The sequence below is a fragment of the Girardinichthys multiradiatus genome, chromosome 9 (assembly GCF_021462225.1).
Source record: "Girardinichthys multiradiatus isolate DD_20200921_A chromosome 9, DD_fGirMul_XY1, whole genome shotgun sequence".
NCBI classification, from domain to species: domain Eukaryota; kingdom Metazoa; phylum Chordata; class Actinopteri; order Cyprinodontiformes; family Goodeidae; genus Girardinichthys; species Girardinichthys multiradiatus.
The window spans coordinates 48,237,196-48,259,330 of record NC_061802.1 but is presented as its reverse complement, the minus strand read 5'-3'; positions in this window follow the sequence as shown (position 1 = coordinate 48,259,330).

The window sequence follows — 22,135 nt, the reverse complement described above, 5'->3', positions numbered from 1 at the left end:
ACATGCTGGTTCACACACAGTTCAACAAACATTCAGGGTGTGTGTGGGGGGGGCATCAGAAAGGTTAGGGTTCATGTGTCTTGATTTTAAACAAAGAGGGAGTGAGGACTCGGTACCAGTCCCTAGATGTTGCTGATAAAAACATAACTCACTCATCTGACCTATATCACTTTCTGTGGCATGTAGGAGGGAAAAGCACTTAGAGCAGACATGAGTGGTAAACAATACAAAAGTTTTCAAACCCTAACACTCTGCATCCTTCACTACATCTATGTAGTTTACATACTAAAAGTTTGCAGAAGGGAAAAATTCTGAAATCTGGGGCACACAAAAAAATTCAGATGAACGAAACTGTGTGTAAACATGTCACTGCACATGTACATAGCTTCACACATCCCAATTCATGGTGAATTTGGCATAGCTGCATGTGGCGCTTGGATCATAAGGCACCCACCATGTGTCCAAGTGACCATGGCAAAAGAGGCTGTGACAGTCAAAGAACCAAATCGGTTCCTTTCGATGGAAAAACACTAAAAAGGCCATGTCTACACACCATGAGACAATATTTTTAGTGAATTACAGCAAACCAACAACTTCTTGAATGACATCAGCGACTCAAACCTGACTGGAAATAAAACATTTGTTGGCTCGAACCCGTTTTGTTCTACAATAGCTACATCAAATCTACACTCGCTGTCTAGCTGATACATTGAGCTTAATTATAGCTCAATGCTTATTATTGAAATGATGAGAATATGACCCTACATTTCTGTTAGGAAGATTTTCACCACACACACTAGTACTTTAAATGTACCATTCAGCAACATCCTAATGTTTAAAAACCATTCAGGACATCACTTAAAAAATACTAAAAAATTACATAAAAGACAGCCATCACACATGGAGCCTGGGTGAGGTTTGTTCTCAACGCAACTATTATAATTAGAATAATTAGAATTATTTTTATAGTGTAAAGGACTCATGAGTTGAGGAGGCCATCATGCCATTACATTAGTGAGGCACATTTGTGCATCACAAAGAGGTTGCACATATATTGAATGAAAATGCCTTCTATACACAAATGCATAATTACTTACAGATGGGGCCCTTATAGTAGTATCAGTGTAGTCCATAGATCTGATTACTCCTAATGGGGTCATTAAAATCTTGGGGTGGCACACAAAAATGAAAACCAACTAGAATAAGCAGATACACAGAAATTATAAACTCCTCTACTGAAACCTGGCAGAAAGAAGCTTAGGTTGTCAGCACAATGTTGGGTACAATTCAATGAATTAGCAGATAACAGAAGAGTTGGCAAAAAGAAGTTGACAGCAGAAAATGAGTGAACAATCCTGGAGAATTTCAAGTGCCTACAATAATCTGTGTCGGAGATGTGACATTGTAAAAAAGTTGATGATTTAGAAATCTTTAAATTTTAAGCATTTTTTAGGAAGGACAGATTTGGTACTCTTAACAAAAAACTTTTTAATCACAAAACCGTAAAATGTATCAAAATAATTCCTTCACTTTTGAGCGCCAGCAAGGTTGGAAGATAAATTGGCACAAGGCTCATGTCTCTAGCTCAAACGGTTTACGAGAGGTGACGATTTGAAGACATATGAGGTTAAGGTTTTTTTGCTCATATTTGTTGTGTGAAATTCCTATAGGTGGCCCATTTAAGGTGTGTTGACTTTGCGTTTCTTTGGGGCGTGTTGCCGGAAAACTGTTAGTCCCATGTAAATGAGGTAGAGAATTCTACATTTTGATGTATAATTTGTATAGGTAGAGTGTTCAAAAAGTTAGTGTGCATTGTAACAGCACGAACATTCCATCATTGGATTACAATATAAAACTGAAAATCTGAAAAAATTGTAGTAAAGTTTAAATCAAAACTGTAGAAAAACAGTAAACGATATCAAAAACCTGAATAATACAATAGCAAAAGGTTGTGAAAGTATTTTAAAAGTTGAATGGTGTTTCTAGTCGAAAGTATGCGGATGTAGTTAAATGCAAGTGAAGTTTTAGCAGAATTTGTGACATTTCAATGTGGCAAAAATCTGCAGAGAAAGGGGAATATTTTAAAAAGTAAAAAAGGTAGAAATAGCAAATGTAGTCGACGTAAAGAGCAGAATGAGCAGAATATTGTGAAATTTGAACGGTAAAGTAGGAGCAACTAGAATAATAATAAGTAGAAAAATTTGCATTTCCTGCAAAAATGCAGTGTGAATGCTGTAAGCGGAATTTTGTAGCTGAAAGCTGGCAGAAAAAAGCTGAAATTAACTGCAGGTAATCTGCTGAAATGTAATGAATTAGCACGAAACAGAAATGTTAAACTCCTCTGCTGAAAACTTGCAGAAAGAGGCTAAAGTTGACAGCAGAATATCAGCTGAAGTCTGATAAATTAGCAGAAAGAGCAGAAACATTAGCAAAAACAAACTGTCATCTGATCTGTTTATATAGGAAATCTATCAGCTAAAAAACAGCTTTACAAGGAGAAGTTACCAAAAAACTACTTCGTATTGAAACAGTATTATAACAGCGGTGTATGAGCTAAAATTAGTTACACGGCTAATGCTAGCTAAAAAGCTAATATTAGCATTTTGACTAACACTAGCATTGTGGCTAACATTAACTTAGTCCATCTATAATGCTTACAACTGTCAATATGCAAAGGTCTATGGCCTGTCCCAATACTCGCGCTTCCGCCCTTGTGCCCTGAATTGCGCGTTCCCTTTAATGGTTTCGAGTGCATAGTGTGTCACCCCCTTTGTGCCCTCAATCTTAACTTCGGCTAAGCGCGCATCTAAGAAGACTTCGCCGAAGTATATTACCCACAATTCACTGCCGGAGGTGACGTTTTCGGCAAAACCAATCACAACCATCAAATCAGAATAATAAGAACTGCATAAACGTTAGACAGTAAGCCGACAAATATATATTTTTTACTGGTTTTCCAGGCTAAACACAGTAAGATGCCCAAGGCTTCAGAGTGATTCTGGGCACTCAGTAGCCCATAACAGTTGCAGTTTTAAAATATTTTTTTAGCAGCAAGACTGCAAAAACGACGGGTCCCGTCATTTTTGATATCGCGGTTACGGTGCAGATGTGCAATTCGATGACATAACCCCTACTGTCCCAATTCTCCAATTTTGCAAGCTTGTAACTTGCACACTTCAACCCCAATGTGCACTTTTACAAAGAACACACTTCATAGAGGGGTGTAGTCTGGGTATTGAGATAGGGTCAAAGTTGCCCCTTAAAATTAATCACTGTTGCCTAGCTTCTGAAACAGCAGTACAAGCTGTTTAAGTACCCAAAACAAAATGGCCACCATGTAGTTTCCTCCTATGTAGATGGTCCCAAGGTTAGTGGTAGGGTCAGGTTTAGGCCATAGAAATTAATGAAAATAAATGGAAGTCACTGCAGAGTCCTCATAAAGATAGTAATCCATGAGTGTATGTGTGTGTCTAAGTGTGAGACATGGAGAGAACAGAGGCAGAAAAATAGACAATCACAGACAGACATATACAGTGAGAGATACACAGAGACACAAACAGTGAGGAATGAATCAGCCAATCATCAAAGAGTGTCAGTGTAACTTGACACCTGCTGTTTCTCACTCACACATGATGACACTCTGTGTCTCATCCTGGCCTGGCTTTTTAACATGGAGGCGCATGCTCCTGAACTACTGTTCATAACTCAGAAACCGTAAGGGCTATGAATGTCATTCTTGGACCGTATTTATCAGAACGGACAGGGGAATGATAATATCAATCCATTTTTGTTGAAAATATAATAATAAAGGCACAACAGTAGGTGAAATGAAAGACAAAAACGGACAAAAAGACAAAAATGCCTGAACATGCTCTCGAACAACGTCTAATAACTCAGAAACTATAAGGGCTATGGATGTGATTCATGAATCCGCAGGATTTTCGGAACAATCATGGACATTTTCATGTTTCTACAAAAATCTGTCTAGGTGGTGTGACCCTGTAAGAAAAAATAAAAGTCGGTCATTTTGAACATTTTTAACCTGAGTGAAGGCGGATTTTTACTCTGAAACAAACCTACTTCACAGGAAAATGGTAAAATGTATATTCGGACTGTAGGTATCAGCTGGCATGTGGGAACAATCCTTTTAACAATCCTCGATCATTTTGAAAGTTTCTCATTTTAAACTTTTTTAGGAAGGACAGATTTGGTATTCTTAAAAAAAAAAAAACTTTTTTATTACAAAACCGTAAAATGTATCAAAATAATTCCATCACTTTGAGCGCCAGCAAGGTCGGAAGATAAATTGGGACAAGGCTCGTGTCTCTTACCCAAACGGTTTATGAGAGGTGACGATGCAAAAACATGTGAGTTTAAGGATTCTTTGTGTGAAATTCCTATAGGTTTCCCATTCAGGGTGTGTTGACTTTGCATTGCTTTGGGGCATGTTACCGGAAAACTGTTACTCCCACATCAATGAGGGTGACATTTTCTTAATCGCAAAAAAGAATCCTATGTTTTGATGTAATAATAGTATAATTTTATAGGTAGAGTGAAAATTGAGCGAGTGAGGAGAGTTTGTTCGTCCTTTCTCAGGTTATTACAAAAGTTAGAGTGCGCACTCTAGCAGCACGAACATTCCGTCATTGGATTACATTATTAAACTGAAAATTTTGAAAAGATTTTAATAAAGTTCAAACCAAAACTGTACAAAAACTGTAGAAGATATCAAGAAGTTGGATTATACAATAATAGCAGAAGGTTGTGAAAGTATTTTAAAAGTTGAATGTTTCAAGGTGAAACATTGATCAAAAAAACAGCAACTAGAATAATAATAAAAAAAGAATAAAGAAAAACAGCCTTCAGCATAGACACAATGACTGACTTTGAAAAATGCTGTAATGCTGTACCATTAATGGGAACTACATAAAAAGATCTCTAACAGACCATTTATCTTTTTTTTTTTTTTTACAAATGTATATTTCAGATTGACTAGAAAAGGTCATTTAAAGTTTCAAGACCTACATATAGAACCCCTTCAAATAAGAAATCCAAGAAGAGAGTCTCCGATGGGCCCATGTAGTTAGTACCCCTTTTCAAAGCATCCAGCATATCATTGCATCTCCAGAACACTTTCCAGCATCGTGAAAACTACAAAATAAACATAAACATAAATGGATGCTCATTCAGTGTTTGATAAACAAAGTTCTAAACATAATTGGATGCATTAACTGTAACTGGTCATTTCTTAGATTAATGACCAGTTTACTATGGTGGTGATTGCAGTGCATGCACTGGTTAAATGCCTGTGTGACCCTCAAGTCAATGATCAGGCCAGGGGTCAGGCCAGGGGTTTCTTTAATAAGCAGATTTAGGTAACAAGTACAGGGGTGTTTGTGGTTTTACAAAAAATACACAAATAAAACCCAAATTATAATTCATTGTCATCACAACATCTCATATCAGTAGATTACATAGAATATTACGGTCACATGCTGTCTTGTTAGCCTTACTAATAGGATCAAAGGCCATTATTTGTAGTCTAAACTATATTTGGTAACAAATGAAACATACAGTTTTATCATTACTCCAGTCCTGTGTTTCATTCGCTTATGACGTGGAGATCCAGTTAGAAAAAGGCAACCAAATATAATAAAAATTACCAACTCAAGGTAAAGCTTAATTAAATATACCTTCTATTGTTGGGGCGACGGTGGCAACAGTGGTAAAGATTTGTCCTGTAACCGTTGGGTTGCCTTGAGCAAGACACTTCACCATCCTTGCCTGCTGATGGTGGTTGGGGGCTCATTGGTGCTTGAGTATGGCAGCCTCACTTCTGTCAGTATACAGCCACCATTGTTGCTACAGCTGCCCTGCATTGTAGCTACAATGTAGCTTAAAGCTGTCAGTGTCTGAAGAGGAGTGACTCATTGTAGTCACTGGGGACTTGATAAAACACTACAAGTTTGGTATAAAGAGCTAACAGAAAATGTCCAGTACAACAAACCTAATAAACAAATTATCCTTCTAGAACAGTTTACACAACTCACCAGACTTATGGATGCACACTCTCAAAAACTTTATTTACACTCTTCTTCTGATGGTTCTCACCGCTTTGTTTACATCTGTTCATAACATTTGTTACAAACCGGTTGCGTCCCTAGTAGCGAGCTCGAAAACTGCATCACAGTCCTTGCTTCAGAATGTAGCTTAACATTGTCATTAAATACAGAATAAAGGCAAATAAACCAAATAATTTGTGCTGCCGATTCAGTCCAAGTCATAAAACCAAATCATTTAAATGGAATAACATGGAAAGTTCCCCACAAGTAAAATTAATAACAATATATATCTATAACATGACATACCTCACTTTGCTTGCCAAGGGTGCAAAACTTCTGCAACCATGTAAACAGTGGGTCTCTCAAAGGTGGAATAGAGCTAGCTGGAGTCAGCATAAGAGCTAAGAGGGGTACTGGGGTGGCCAATGTGTAACTTTACACAACTATTTATGGACATGTGTGATTCTCTCCACCGTGTCAGCCTTAAGAGTCATCAAATTTGACCTGCTTGGAATTAATCTGCTGATCGGACACCTTTTTCTTTTTCAGTGAGAATGAAAGTGACCCTTAGATCATTCACATGCATTTTATTTTTTACATCCACAGGTGACAAAAGGTCACCAGTACAGTTCACATCTGACTGTGTCATAATATGCTGGAGTTTGGTAGGAGTTTTGGTAGGACCAAAGTGCAGATTGGAGTGCTGGAGCCACATGATGAACTTCTTTAATGATAATAACAAAACAAAAAACTTACAAAATCAGCAGGACGTGAAACACAAGCAGGTAAACAGGAGGAACCAGTGCAGAACAATAAAACCAGAGTATAAATACTAGGGTAGGGAGGAGAATGGACTAATGAACCAAGGGAACTTATTGGGAGAAATCTGAAGCAGTTGGTGACAGAAAACATGCAGCTCAACTGAGGGAGGGACGCTAATTAACCCAGTACCAAAAAACAAAACAGAGTTCAAGCGAAACCTATGAAACCCCTTTTAGGAGGTCGGCCAAGGAGAGGTGTAAAGGACACTCTGGAAACCCTTTATTGGAACCACGGTGTAGCTCGGGAGCCTTGGAACCATGAAGAAGCTTTAGGGAGCCCCAGAAGGATCCTCAGTGAGGACCTGAAGAGCGGTGCAGGAACTCTCGGAGAAGCCTTAGGAAGTGCTGGCTAAACCTTTAATGGGGTTCTAAGGAACGGTGCTGGAACCTTGAAGGGGCCATGGGGGACGTCGGAGAAACCCATGATGGAGTCCAGAAGATCTGCATTGGAGATGTTGTTGAGGCTCTGGAGACGGAGGCTGTTTGTCCTTAAACCCCTCACGGAACTCAGGAACAGGAGGCGGGAACAATATAATGGGTGACTGGCCCTCAGATGAAGGACCTGAAGCCTCAAATTGACCCTCATAGAAAGGAGCAGAAGTGAATGATGGTAGAAGTGCAGATAATAAGGATAATGATAATGACTGAACTAGGAGTGTAGATGGCAGTGGTGCCAGAGCTGTTAAGAAGACGTTGAAGAGCGAGCTCAGCAGCAGAAGGCATTACTATTAATACAGTGTCTTGCCTGCAGCCAAAACTGAATAGATTTTAAAATAATCTAAAAGGAGGACAATGAAAATCTCATAAAAATAAACTCAACTCAACAAAAATAAAACAATTAAATGTGGCTTATTAAACATCAGATCTCTCTCTTCAAAGACTTTGTAGGTTAATTACTTGATTTGTGACAATCAGGTTGATTTATTTTTCCTCACAGAAACCTGGTTGCAGCAAGAGGATTATGTTACTATAAATGAGTCAACTCCTTATTATTAAAATTTTCACATTCCTCGAAATACTGGGTGAGGAGGAGGAGTAACCATCTGTCAGTCCTATCTATTGATTTGTCCCAGACCAATTAATAGCTACAACTCTTATGAATCCTCAATCCTTGTTTTCCTCATCCAAAGCACTAAAACCACTTCTGTTTGTTGTTTTGTATTGTCCACCAGGCCTTTTCTCTCAATTTTTAAATCAGATCTCAGGCTTCTTTTTTAAATTATTGTTAAATACAAATAAGGTTATTATAGTGGGGGATTTTAACATTCATGTTGACACTGAAATTGATAGCTTAAATATAGCCTTTAATGCTATCTTAGACTCAATTGGCTTTGCTCAAAACATTAGCTAACCTACCCACCTTTGAGTGTAAAGAGCATTTTGTGTAAAGAAATAACAATATTTCCTAATAATAACCCTGTCCTGTCTGAAAATTTTTTAATAACCTTTGAGTTTTATTTAAGTTCTCCATTCTTGAAAAAAAAATTCATTATAGTAGATCATTATCAGACAATGCTCTAAAAATCTTTAAAGAATCTGTTCCATTTTTAATTTCCCCATTATCACAGAAAAACACAGATAAGGACAATTTTGTTTCTTCCCCTTCAAATAATTGAATCCCTTCTTTATAATGTTACTTCCTCACTGTGTGGTGCTTTAGACAATGCAGCCCCCTGAGAAACCTGGTGGACCGCTTTGTGGCATGGTGTGGCAACAATCATCTCATTTTGAACGTGACTAAAACAAAGGAGATGATTGTAGATTTTAAGAGAAACAGGAATAAGTCACGGTGGCGCAGTTGATAGCACTGTTGCCTTGCAGCAAGAAGGTCCTGGGTTCATTTCCCTGCCTGGGGTCTTCCTGCATGGTTTGCATGTTCTCCCCGTGCATGTGTGGGTTCTCACCGGGTACTCCCAAAGACATGCCTGTTAGGTTAATTGGTAACTCTAAATTGCCCTTAGGTGTATGAATGAGTGTGTGCATGGTTGTTTGTGTGTTGCCCTGTGATGGACTGGTGACCTGTCCAGGGTGTACCCTGCCTCTTGCCCATAGACTGCTGGAGATAATCACCAGCTCCCCTGTGACCCACTATGGAAGAAGTGGTAGAAAATGACTGACTGAGGAATAAGTCAAAAACTATTTCCATCATGGGAGAAGAGGTGGAGGTGGTGGAGGAGTATACAGGTCCTTCTCAAAATATTAGCATATTGTGATAAAGTTCATTATTTTCCATAATGTCATGATGAAAATTTAACATTCATATATTTTAGATTCATTGCACACTAACTGAAATATTTCAGGTCTTTTATTGTCTTAATACGGATGATTGTGGCATACAGCTCATGAAAACCCAAAATTCCTATCTCACAAAATTAGCATATTTCATCCGACCAATAAAAGAAAGGTGTTTTTAATACAAAAAACGTCAACCTTCAAATAATCATGTACAGTTATGCACTCAATACTTGGTCGGGAATCCTTTTGCAGAAATGACTGCTTCAATGCGGCGTGGCATGGAGGCAATCAGCCTGTGGCACTGCTGAGGTCTTATGGAGGCCCAAGATGCTTCAATAGCGGCCTTTAGCTCATCCAGAGTGTTGGGTCTTGAGTCTCTCAACGTTCTCTTCACAATATCCCACAGATTCTCTATGGGGTTCAGGTCAGGAGAGTTGGCAGGCCAATTGAGCACAGTGATACCATGGTCAGTAAACCATTTACCAGTGGTTTTGGCACTGTGAGCAGGTGCCAGGTCGTGCTGCAAAATGAAATCTTCATCTTCAAAAAGCTTTTCAGCAGATGGAAGCATGAAGTGCTCCAAAATCTCCTGATAGCTAGCTGCATTGACCCCGCCCTTGATAAAACACAGTGGACCAACACCAGCAGCTGACACGGCACCCCAGACCATCACTGACTGTGGGTACTTGACACTGGACTTCTGGCATTTTGGCATTTCCTTCTCCCCAGTCTTCCTCCAGACTCTGGCATCTTGATTTCCGAATGACATGCAGAATTTGCTTTCATCCGAAAAACGTACTTTGGACCACTGAGCAACAGTCCAGTGCTGCTTCTCTGTAGCCCAGGTCTGGGGAATGCGGCACCTGTAGCCCATTTCCTGCACACGCCTGTGCACGGTGGCTCTGGATGTTTCTACTCCAGACTCAGTCCACTGCTTCCACAGGTCCCCCAAGGTCTGGAATCGGCCCTTCTCCAAAATCTTCCTCAGGGTCCGGTCACCTCTTCTCGTTGTGCAGCGTTTTCTGCCACACTTTTTCCTTCCCACAGACTTCCCACTGAGGTGCCTTGATACAGCACTCTGGGAACAGCCTATTCGTTCAGAAATGTCTTTCTGTGTCTTACCCTCTTGCTTGAGGGTGTCAATAGTGGCCTTCTGGACAGCAGTCAGGTCGGCAGTCTTACCCATGATTGGGGTTTTGAGTGATGAACCAGGCTGGGAGTTTTAAAGGCCTCAGGAATCTTTTGCAGGTGTTTAGAGTTAACTCGTTGATTCAGATGATTAGGTTCATAGCTCGTTTAGAGACCCTTTTAATGATATGCTAATTTTGTGAGATAGGAATTTTGGGTTTTCATGAGCTGTATGCCAAAATCATCCGTATTAAGACAATAAAAGACCTGAAATATTTCAGTTAGTGTGCAATGAATCTAAAATATATGAATGTTGAATTTTCATCATGACATTATGGAAAATAATGAACTTTATCACAATATGCTAATATTTTGAGAAGGACCTGTAAATACCTTGGTGTTCACCTGGACAACAGACTAGAGTGGAGATGCAACTGTGAATCTACAAGAAGGGACATAGCAGACTGTACTTCTTGAGGAAGCTTAGGTCCTTTGGTGTTTGCAGCAAGATGCTGCATATCTTCTATAAGTCTGTTGTGGAAAGTGTGATCTCTTCTGCCATCATCTGCTGGGGAAGCAGCATCAGAGCCAAGGACTTAAAAAAGCTCAACAAGCTGATAAAAAAGACTGGCTCTATTCTGGGGACTCCTCTGGAACCTCCGGAGATCATAGTGGAAAGACGGATTCTTCATAAAATGAAGAACATTATGGAGAACCCTGAGCATCCTCTTCATGAGACTGTCCTACAACAACAGAGTGTCTTCAGTCAGAGGCTTCTTCAGATCTGCTGTAAGACGGAGCGCTACAGGAGATCCTTCCTGTCCACAGCCATCAGCATCTACAACAGCTCTTTGAAGAAACTTTCATAATGAGCTACAACAACATTTAATTTCCCATTGGGATAAATAAAGTATTTTTGAATTGAATTGAATTGAAAGAAGGTCATTATTCATAGGAGACTGGCTCCCTGGTTTAATTCAGAGCTGCGTACTTTAAAGCGAAATGTTAAAACATTGGAGAGAAAATGGCGCTCTACACATCTACAGGACTCCTACTTAATCTGGGAGAATAGGCTACTGTTGTATAAAAAGACACTTTGCCAAGCCAGAACAGTTTATTACTCATCATTAATAGAATAGAATAAGAATAATCCTAGGTTTCTCTTTAGAACAGTTGCTAAACTTACACAGAGTCATAGCTCTGTTGAGCCATCCATTCCCTTAGCTCTCAGCAGTCATGACTTTATGATTGTTTTTAACTAAAATCTATTCTATTAAAAGTAAAATCATTGACATATTCCCAAAGATGATTACTTCATCCTGGGTAAGTGAGATAACATTGGAAGAAACTGTAGCAACTGATCTGTGTTTGGACTGCTTTGATCCTGGGGAGCTTCCTGAGTTATCAACAATAATAGCTTCATCTAAACTTGTATGTTAGACGCAACCTAAGCAAATTATTTAAGGAAGTGTTCCCTTTGATCATTCCCATTTTAAATATGATTAATCTATCCAAGATGACCCACTAAATTACAGATCTATATTAATCTTCCGTTCATATCTAAAATTCTTGAGAAAGTAGTTGCTAATCAAGCAATGATCTTCTGAGTTTCAGTCAGGTTTCAGAGCTTATCATAGCACTGAAACAGCACCAGTGAAAGTCTCTAATGATATTCTTATGGCCTCAGATAAAGGACTTGTGTCTGTACTTGTCCTGTTAGATCTCAGTGCTGCATTTGATACAGTCGATCACAATATTCTCTTAGAAAGGCTGGAATATGCTGTAGGGATCAGGGGAACAGCGCTAGGCTGGTTTAAATCTTATTTGTCTGACAGAATCCCGTTTGTTCATGTAAATGATAAATCATCTTTAAACTCCATGGTTAATTGTGGAGTACCATATGGTTCAGTACTTGGGCCAATTCTCTTTACTATATATATGCTTTCTATAGGTAAAATTATCAGGCAGCATGGGATACATTTTCACTCTTATACTGATGATATTTATATTTATTTATCCATAAATCCTGATGAGCCCAACCAGTTAGATAGACTACAGGCATGTCTTGAAGACATAAAAACTTGGATGACTTAAAATTTTCTGCTTCTAAATTCAGACAAGACAGAAGTTGTCGTATTTGGACCGGAGTCTTTAAAAAGAAACTGCTTAGTCAATCACTTCACCTGGACGGCATTAACTTGACCTCTGGTAATAAAGTAAAAAACCTTGGTTTTATTTTTGACCAGGAAATGCCATTTAAATCAGACATTAAACAGGTTTCTAAAAGTTCCTTCTTTCACCTCCAGGATATTGCCAAAATTTTAAATATAATATCCAGAAGTGACTCTGAAAAACTAGTCCATGCATTTGTTACTTCAAGGCTGGACTATTGTAATTCTTTACTATCAGGATGTCCACAAAATGCAGTTAAAAGCCTTCAGCTGATTCAAAATGCTGCAGCAAGAGTTCTGATGAAAATTAAAAAGATCATATTTCTCCTATTTTAGCTTCCCTTCATTGGCTCCCTGTTAAATCCAGAATAGACTTTAAGTGGCCAGGGATAGGACCCCGAGACCCTGTACAGGCAGGTGAGGGAAGACAGTTGAGATACTTAAATGGTGAATCTGTAATAATAAGATTAAGTAAAAGGAATTCCAGGGAGTCAACGGAGGGTTGATTCCTAGGTGTCAAACCGGGTTTGGCATCACAGCGGTTGGACCAGGAGAGATTGAAAAAGTCCCGCTGAGTGGAAGGGTTCAAGGCCCTCTGCGCGATTGTGTTAAATATGCTTTAATTTGGGAAGATAAGTTTGGTTTTTCACAGAGTGGAAGTTTTAGGGTAAATAAGTTAAATAGTTTAGATAGTTTCAAGTAAAACAGTTGATGGATGGAGATGAGAAAAATAAAAAACATAAGAAAAAGATTAAAAAGCACAGAGTGCATCAATTACGGTGTTAAAGAGTTAAAACTTTCCTGCAGGAAGTTTCGTTTGTCTTAAATATTGCGATTAGTTGGAAAAGAAAGTAGTATAGTGCATGTTATGGTGGACAACTGACTGACTGACTAATAATATTTCTGTGTGCAAAATCTGACACACACACACACACACACACACATATATGGGATTTGAGTGTAACATCTGCGTTTTAGAGTGTGGACTTTAGAAACCTGCCCTTCTCATGGCTACTCGACCAGAGACGCTTCTTCAGCACGGCCTGAAAGAGAGAGACCCTGCCTGTCTGCCAGCTGCTGCAAATCACAGTGTGAGTTTCCACGAGAACGAAGTTCTGAAGTAGTCTGGCCCCAAACCCACTGAGATGGACAACGATCCATGCTGCTGCAGAGCCAGAAGAGCGATACACTGGATTTATATTGAAAGCACATCTTATGCGGGCAGAAGAGAAACAGGCCAGAGCAAAGTTCTTTCTCCCTCCTGGAGAAGTTAAAGTGGACAAGAAGGATTGAATGTCTCACCAACAGACCTGAAGGGCCTGGGTTGTTTTTGTTTTGGACTGATAGAGGACTGTGTGCCATGACAGTCTGACTCTGGAGCGATTTAGAAACTGATGGGGGTAACGTACAAACACACACACATTTGCATACATTTTTTCCTATTTTCCGCTGCTAATGTGACACGCTGGCCTGACGGGTTAAAATATTATTTTAGGGTTAGAAAAGTATCTTCAAAAGGGTGATAACTTAACTCATTTGATACTTTCCAGTTAATTATTTTAGAGAAACAAGTTATCTTTCGTCGTGGAATATTCAGGGTCAATTATTCTAGTTATTAAAAGTTATTAAAAGCAGAGGAAGTTACAACATCTCCAAAACTCAGCAGTAACCAAGTGTTTCTATGTTATTCTCAGGACAGCTCTCATGAAGGAGTATTTTTATAAAACCCAGCGCATGCGTAAAACCTGATGGGTTTCTCCTTCAGGTATTACTTTCTGTTGTCAGAGTTTGTATTCCATAAATCTAATGGGTAGAGACCTCATTAAAACAGGCTTAGTTCTCCTGCAGATGGTCTTCATACAGTCGCTGACACAGTACTTACAGTGGGGTGCAGTTTTTGTCCGCAAGTGCTAACTTACGCTTATGGAAAGTACAAATTCATTGTTTTTCACAACTGCTGCTGGGAAGAGGTTAAATTAATTTCTTTCCTTCCCTCTTCTGATTCATGCAGCGTGTTGATTTACACTGTACCTTATATCAGGTCCTGACAAAAACTATGAAAGGCTTGGTTCTGCAGGTTCTTTTTTCTCCTTTTGGAGTAGGAAATAGAACCCTAATCAGTTCTGTGTTGCATAGAAATATTAAAACACTTGTTGTTTTCTAAGATATCACCAGCTAAAACATTTTAAACTTTTGAGAGTAATTGGTTTTGTTAAACACATTTGCCTTGGCAAGACAAACCTTTAAAATGAGAATGAAAACATTGGGTTATTTTTGAAGGTAAGAGATTCTGATTGGACAGTGGTACCACACAAAAATTAAACTAATCTCATGTTTCCTAAAAGACTGCATAGAAAAGGCCTTCAGAACTGTGGAGTTATTTTCCACCACAGTACCAAATTTTTAAGCATGCTTTTTCTTTATTTTAAAATAGATCTGTATTTTTTGTTTTTGGCTTTTTAGCATAATGTTTGTCTGAAGCTTCTTATGAACTGGGTTAGGAGCAAATATGATCTGAGGTAAATTAGGAGCTGTGAACTAGTGATTTTAAATCTGATTATTGTCCAAGCAGAAATAATACACTAACAGGTCTGGGGATATTTAGCCACTCCTCTCTTCAATCTGCAGAAAGTTAACATCATTGTTCATTTTAGGAAAAGAAAAACAAATAAAGGCTCTCTCAATACTAAAGAGGATGGTCGGCTCAAACTCCAGTCTCCTTGTTTGATTTCTTAAGGTTTAAAGATTAAAAACATACATAGGAGTACAAAGGTACACAGAGTAATTTCAGATTACTAAATCATAAAATATTGGAACATTTATCAGCATTTGGATTATTAAGGAGGGGTTCTAGTAATAATTTTCTCCCCAACTCTCAAAATTTAAATAGTCAAATTAAGGAAAATTATGTTTGTCTTCCTTTTAAAACATTATGTGGAAAAAAGTCCAGTTTGGAGTCAAGCTTATTATTTTAATTTCTGATTAAGTCAAACACTGCAGTTTTTGTTTTGTTTGGGTATAACATAAAAATGTCAACGCCGGCTTAAAATTGTTCTTTGCATTTAACCTGAGCAGAGACATTCTTGAATGCAGCTGCGATTAAATTGAGCAAAACAAAAAGAGAATTATAACAATAACTCAGAATTGTAGTTATTATTATTACAGAGTTACAGTACAAAGAATTGGCAAAAGGTTTCAGCATCAGTGAATTTGGATTCATTTAAGAGAAAACTGTTGCTGTGCTTCTAAATAGTTTGAGATCTATTTGGACTATGTGCACTCATTTTTAAAAAGGATCGTGAAGATTGTCATAACAAAATTTATCAATTACAGCATTAAAATATATGGCTGAGAAAACATATTTTTGTCTGTCTTTGATGTTTTGTCTTTGTTTTGTTGGAATGAATGTTTGTTTATATGTTGCATGAAACAATAATCCATGTTTAGAATAATGTTTCTAAATCCCAGATTGATTAAAACTTTGAGTTTTCAGGAGAGTTAAGAAGCAGCTTGTTTCTGAGGTGGGTGCATGTTAACAGTTTTGCAGTTTAAGGTTCACTAAGATGGGTTTGAATGAAGAAACTGTGGGTCCGCCCATAGGCTGCCCATCAGAGCTTAGTTCTGCCTGACTCCGCCCACCTACCAGGTTGGTTCATGCCTTTGCTGTCATGGTAACGCTCAGCACCTCCCTTCCTGAGTTTTAACACTGTTTAAGAGACAATAGAGTCAAAATGCTTGTAGTGATTGTTGCCTTAATAACATGTTTGTTTGTATAATAATTAAGGATGTAGCATGACTTTTAGATTTATGTGTTTTACTATTAAAAGGTTAATGAAATAGTTTAAACTGGTTTGAAGAATTTGTTTTGCATGCAGAATCATTGGTAATTTATTAGATTGAAAGTTTTCCCTGGTGCCATTAAGCTAACTGACCGTTCCAGACATGCCAATACTTTTTTGAGTGCGAAAACTTGTTTGGGTGCGAAAACATTTGAAAGTGTGAATACTTTTTTAAGGTGTAAAAACTCTTTAGGGTGCTAAATGTTATACTACCAACAATACCATGATAAAATGCAAAAGATTCATTTTACAGGGAAATGGCTCCATATTTGGCTCAGATTGTGTGCATTCTTGATTTTTCCTCTTTGAGAGAGGTTAGTTTTCAGCTCTGTGAGGCGACCTTGACAAAGAGATGCAGCTGCCTGAAAACAAAGATAAAACTTCTGCACAAAAGGCAGAAGCCTGTCTCTGCTGAGAGATGGGGATTGTAACTCTACCCTGCATGTGTCAAACTCAAGGTCCGCGGGCCAAAACCGGTCCCCAGAAGTTTAGTGATTCTCTAGAAGCAGAGCCTTTTAATATGGTGATTGTATGCTTGAATGTTATCTTGTCAATCAATAAATAGTTTTGTCTACATTCTGCCACAATCTGCCTTTTGAAAATGTTTTGAATCTTGCTCTTTATGTAAATACAAAGAAAAATTGGCTAAAGTCTGCAGACACAAAATGAACTTGGATTGAAGATCTAACTATGTTTATTTAATCTGAGATCCTCTCCAAATGCAACAGTATATGTCAGTCTACATGAGATACTAACAACTTCACCTACTGGTATAATATAAAGATCTGATTGAACATGTGAAACAAACAATGATGAAAGTTTTTCAACAGGTGATGCTCATCCAGGAGGAAGACAGTGTTCCTAGGAAATGCAGCTCATTCATTAACAATCAATTTTTCTCTTATAGGTGGAAGTTTTGCTGACTAATCATAGGCTGGATCTATGAAACATTATGTGCACAGACCAAATGACCAAGGTTCAGACTGACCTATGAACCTCACTGACCTGACAATGATAACATGACACCTAACAGACAATACCTTTAAGGTGGACCCCACTAAGACCACCTTATTGATTCTTGGAGAATAAAAAAGAATTGAAGCGTTCAAAACAGACCTAGTGGAAACAAAAGGGGTTATGAGGAAACGATGTACATTTTAAGTATAATAGAAGTCCAATTATGTTCAAATTTTTGCAAATAAAATTACTCTGACAGAGAAATAAGTAAATAGTGTGTGAATGTGTGTGAATGTGTGTGAATGGGAATGACTGATTTCATTGTAATGCATCTTTGAGGGACCTTAAAAGCGCTAATAAAGGTCTGATGTTCTGATGATCTTTGCCAAATTTATATCTTAATAAGGTTTCCAGAATCTTTTCCGAAAAATCATATAAAGATAGCAAAAGTTCTACCTGTATTAAAAATACTGATAACCATAAGAAAGTTCATAGACCCGTCTTCAATTTTTCATAATTCTTTTACAAACAGGGTATTTAAACTTTCATGTGGCCAAATGTCTGTATTTGACTTTCTGTTTTTGTGAAATAAATGTCTGTTTCATGTTATGTAAAAATTAGAGTCCTCAACATACCATAATAATATTAGGTCAGTTCTCTATGGTAAAACAAAAAGATTTTAACAGACGTTTAGACTTTTTCTAGTCAGGTTCAAAATGATCAAATTACACTCAAACTTAACACAAGATTGAATTAACCTTAACAGAATTACTGGACTGGACTGAAATAGAGAAAACTTGAGTTAATTGAAACAAACTTTTGTTACTTGAACTAAATACAAAGCTGACTGAAACTGTATGTTGTATCTATAAAACTGGGTAAGATAAACTAAGATTATAAGATATAATATGCCCTTCATTTTTTGTGTTCATCAGTGAGTGAGTTTTTATTTTTAATAAGAACTAAACCAAGCACTATTTACATTAATAGCAACTACCAAAAATAGTGATCTTATTTTTAAATGTAATAAGGACAGCGGCTACAGTGACACATTGGGAAGACCCATGTGTCAGAGGGGGAATATGTTACATCTGGTAAAGCATTAATCCTACACTATAACCTGTAGTTATATTTCTGACTATGCGAAGAATTTTTTGCAGATCATGCATAATTTGTTGCAAACACGGGGGAATAAATATTGCCTAGTGGTAATAGATTAACCTAGTTACACATTTTTTCCCAACATATGGTATCCCACAGATTATAAGGTCAGATAATGGAACTCATTTTGTAAATAAACTAATAGAACTAAGTTCTAAAGCATTAGGGTTTCAGTTAAAGATTAAGGAATTGAGAGGAGTGGTAAAGTGCTCTCTGGCAGCTGGGGACTGGCAGGACACCTCAGACACCAACTTAATTTTGGTTACAGAGTTCTCAAAACAGGTTCCAGAGAAACCAACCGAGGGACCTCAGCCAACCACGTCCGAAGCTGAGTGGATCCTGCTGAAGGTGATCAAAAGGAAGTGGTCAGAGCCCAGGTGGACGGGTCCATTCCAGGTCACAGAGAGAACCTCACATGCGGTGAGGGTCAAGGGCAAAGGAGACACGTGGTATCTTTGGAGCCAGTGTGCAGCAGCAGAGGCACCACAGAGATTGCTGCCAGAGGTCCAGCAGAACCTGAGGGACAACACCAGCACACCAGAAGATCTTTCTCACCCAATTCAAGGGGCAGAATAATCCCCTAGGGTGAGAAAGCGTTCATTTACACCTAAAGGTTAGTCTACACCTTAGGCGCACCGTCAGATCAGTGGTCCCACCAAATAGGGGCAGAATAATCCCCTGGTGAGACCACTTAGCTCCAGGTCAGTCTACACCTGTGAGTGAAGACCAGGACATCACACAAAAGAGGTGGATGTGACTGAGTTTTCCTCTCTTTCACTGGTGGTCGTAGCTGCTCTCCCACCGAGAACTGAACTGAACACTCTGAACTTTAAACAAAATTATAATAATAAAAAGGTCTTTTGTGTTTCACCATATTGTTAATGCTCATCTTCCTTTGCAGGTACCTTCGAAACGAATGGGAGGTGAAAATCTAGGACCCAGGCCCCTTAAGGGTTGGGTCATGGTAGGTATAGTTGTTTTAACATTCTTCATTGTTACATTGATTTTCGGATTGTCCTGTGAACTGCCTTTCCAAGCATGCTCCAGTCATCCAGACAATAAAGTATCAAAACGCAGCGCTCCACCCATTGCCAACAAAACCAGGGCTGGCCCTTTTACCCCTCTACGGAGAAATGGCACATACACTTGTTTTAACTTCACTTCCAAAACCCCGCAGGTGAATGTTGGGGAAATTCCTCGCGATTGGTGCAACTCCACGGTGTCAGGCTCAGTGATAGGTCCTTGGGCAAGATCAGGTCTTTATTATTATTGTGGAGGACACCGCCTTCTGACTAGGATCCAAAATAATACTATTGGAGTGTGTGCCATGGTTGGGTTGCAGGCACCTCTCCTCTTGTTAGGAAAAGACCTTAAGTATCTTCCTTCAACACACGCCCAAAGCACAGCTTTAACTAGGAGAAGGCGTAGACATATCATAAAACGAATGAACTAATGAATATAAATTAGCGGATCAAGTCTCAGCAGGCTTTGAAAACATCCCCATTATAACAGCTTTGTTCCATGTTACTCCAAATAAAAACGTAGACTGCATCAACTACATCCATTACAATGTTTTACGTCTAGCTAACTTAACAAGGGATGCAGTAGAAGGCCTGTCTGAACAATTGGCACCAACCTCCCTCATGGCTGTGCAAAACCGAATGGCATTAGATATGTTGTTAGCAGAAAACTGGGGCGTCTGTTCGATGTTTGGGGATATGTGTTGCACTTTTATTCCCAACAACACTGCACCTGATGGTTCCATCTCAAAAGCTTTAGAAGGATTAAAAACACTTTCAGCCACTATGCATGAGCACTCAGGAATAGACAATCCGTTAGAAGACTGGATGATGGGCATGTTTGGACACTGGAAAGGGTTGATTATGTCATTGTTTATTTCCATTGCTGTTTTTGTAGCTATTATGGTTACCTGTGGATGCTAACGAGGAGGAGGATGAAGATTAACCCATAAGAGTAAATTACAGGGCGTCTGATATGTATTACTGTCTAGGGAGCAGAAGGATGGTAGAATATTATATTGGCATATTTGGACAGACTATGGAATAAAGCACGGATTGACACCCTCCCTTTAGAGGGGTCACGACTCCCTGTCAAGATTTAGAAGGTTGTAAGCATCCTTGGGACTACAAAGGCCCGACAGGCAATAGTCCCTGGGCACATGGCATGGCATTGGAGGCAGGGTCAAAAAGCATGATGACAAACATTTCCTTCTGCTCCACAGGTTGTAATGATTGTTAAAATCTTTTATTTAGCATCTCCAAGTAGTGGTGAAGTCACATAGGTGACTTCAAAAGGGGGAATTGTGGAGATATAAATGCCTTATCATTAGTAGCTAAAGCTAAGATATATTTGGGATTTGCTGCTTATAGATTAATTATTATTTGGAGTTTTTAGTTATGTTTTTGAGAGTTAGAAAAATCCTTAAACAGTAGCTTCTAATGTGGTCACACAATGAGTGTTTATTATTCAAGGTTAAAGCTTGCAGGTGTTTTCTGTCTGTATCGTGAAAAGCTGGCAGTGGATTAGGGAGGCATGGTACTCCTCTCACTGAAGATTCCTGAAGATGTGTGGGAACAATTCTTTAATTAAATGATGAAATGTATTTCTGTTTCTTAGATACTGTTGCTGGGGAGACATCCACAGACAGAATGATTGTGTATGTGTACTGCATAGCAGCGTGGGGTATAAAATGTAATGTGGCACACCCCCAGTGAGACAGCACACAGACGTTTCCAGGTACCAGTGTAAGTGTGTGTCTCCTCTCTGAATTCAGATTGGTTTTAATAAACTTGTGGAAACGTACAACTGATCTCTGACTGAGGATTGTCCTTTGGGGTGCCAAATATAAAGAGTCGGGGAGAGGTGAGGAGTAATGTAAGAATTAACTGATGGCCAGTAAAGTTTTCCTACCTCAACAAGAGACAGAAATTAATAATAAATAATAAAATGATGGAAGAAGTAAATAGAGTCAAAAAATACAAAGGAAGAAATAGACAGAAAATATTCAAACATACACATAAATAAATACATAAAAAATAAGTAATTAATAAATAAAGTTGACAATCATAATGGCTAATAAATAAATAAGGTAATTATTACAAAGGTGAATTAATAAAGTAGCTAATTAAAAGAGATTTACATTTGTGCCTCATCATAGAATTTAATTACTGCCTACATTCATTTCTTTACAATATTTTTTGTGCATTTAATTGTATGCTTATTTATTTTCTTAATTTATTTCTTAATTTTATTTCTTAATTTTTATTTATTTTTGTATGCATTTTTAAATATGTCAGAATTGGTCCTCTGCTGTACATAGAAATGCCGCCTCCTAGAGTCACAATATGATGGTTACCCGACTTACTAGTAAATGCTCATTTTTTAACTTAGCCTTTTGTATTTTAAAACAGAAATACATTTTTCAATTCCGGTTTCCGATGAGAAAATCTAATTACCAGAAGATGCACAAACAGATTAAATTGCTCTGTGCAGACATTGTAACGTTTACCTCTGTAAACTCATTAATGATACTATAATGTAATATAATATAATGTTGTGTCATGCATTTAAACGAGATCGACGGACGCCTAGGCAAGCAATTAAACAAGTACATATATATTTTTCAGTGGAGTCCTCGTATTTTTAAAGTACCTCCCTTTTTTCTGTTATTACACATCCTGCGAGTGGACATGGGGGAATTCTTTTTTTTTTTGCGTACCCACGCGATACTTTTGCCTTCC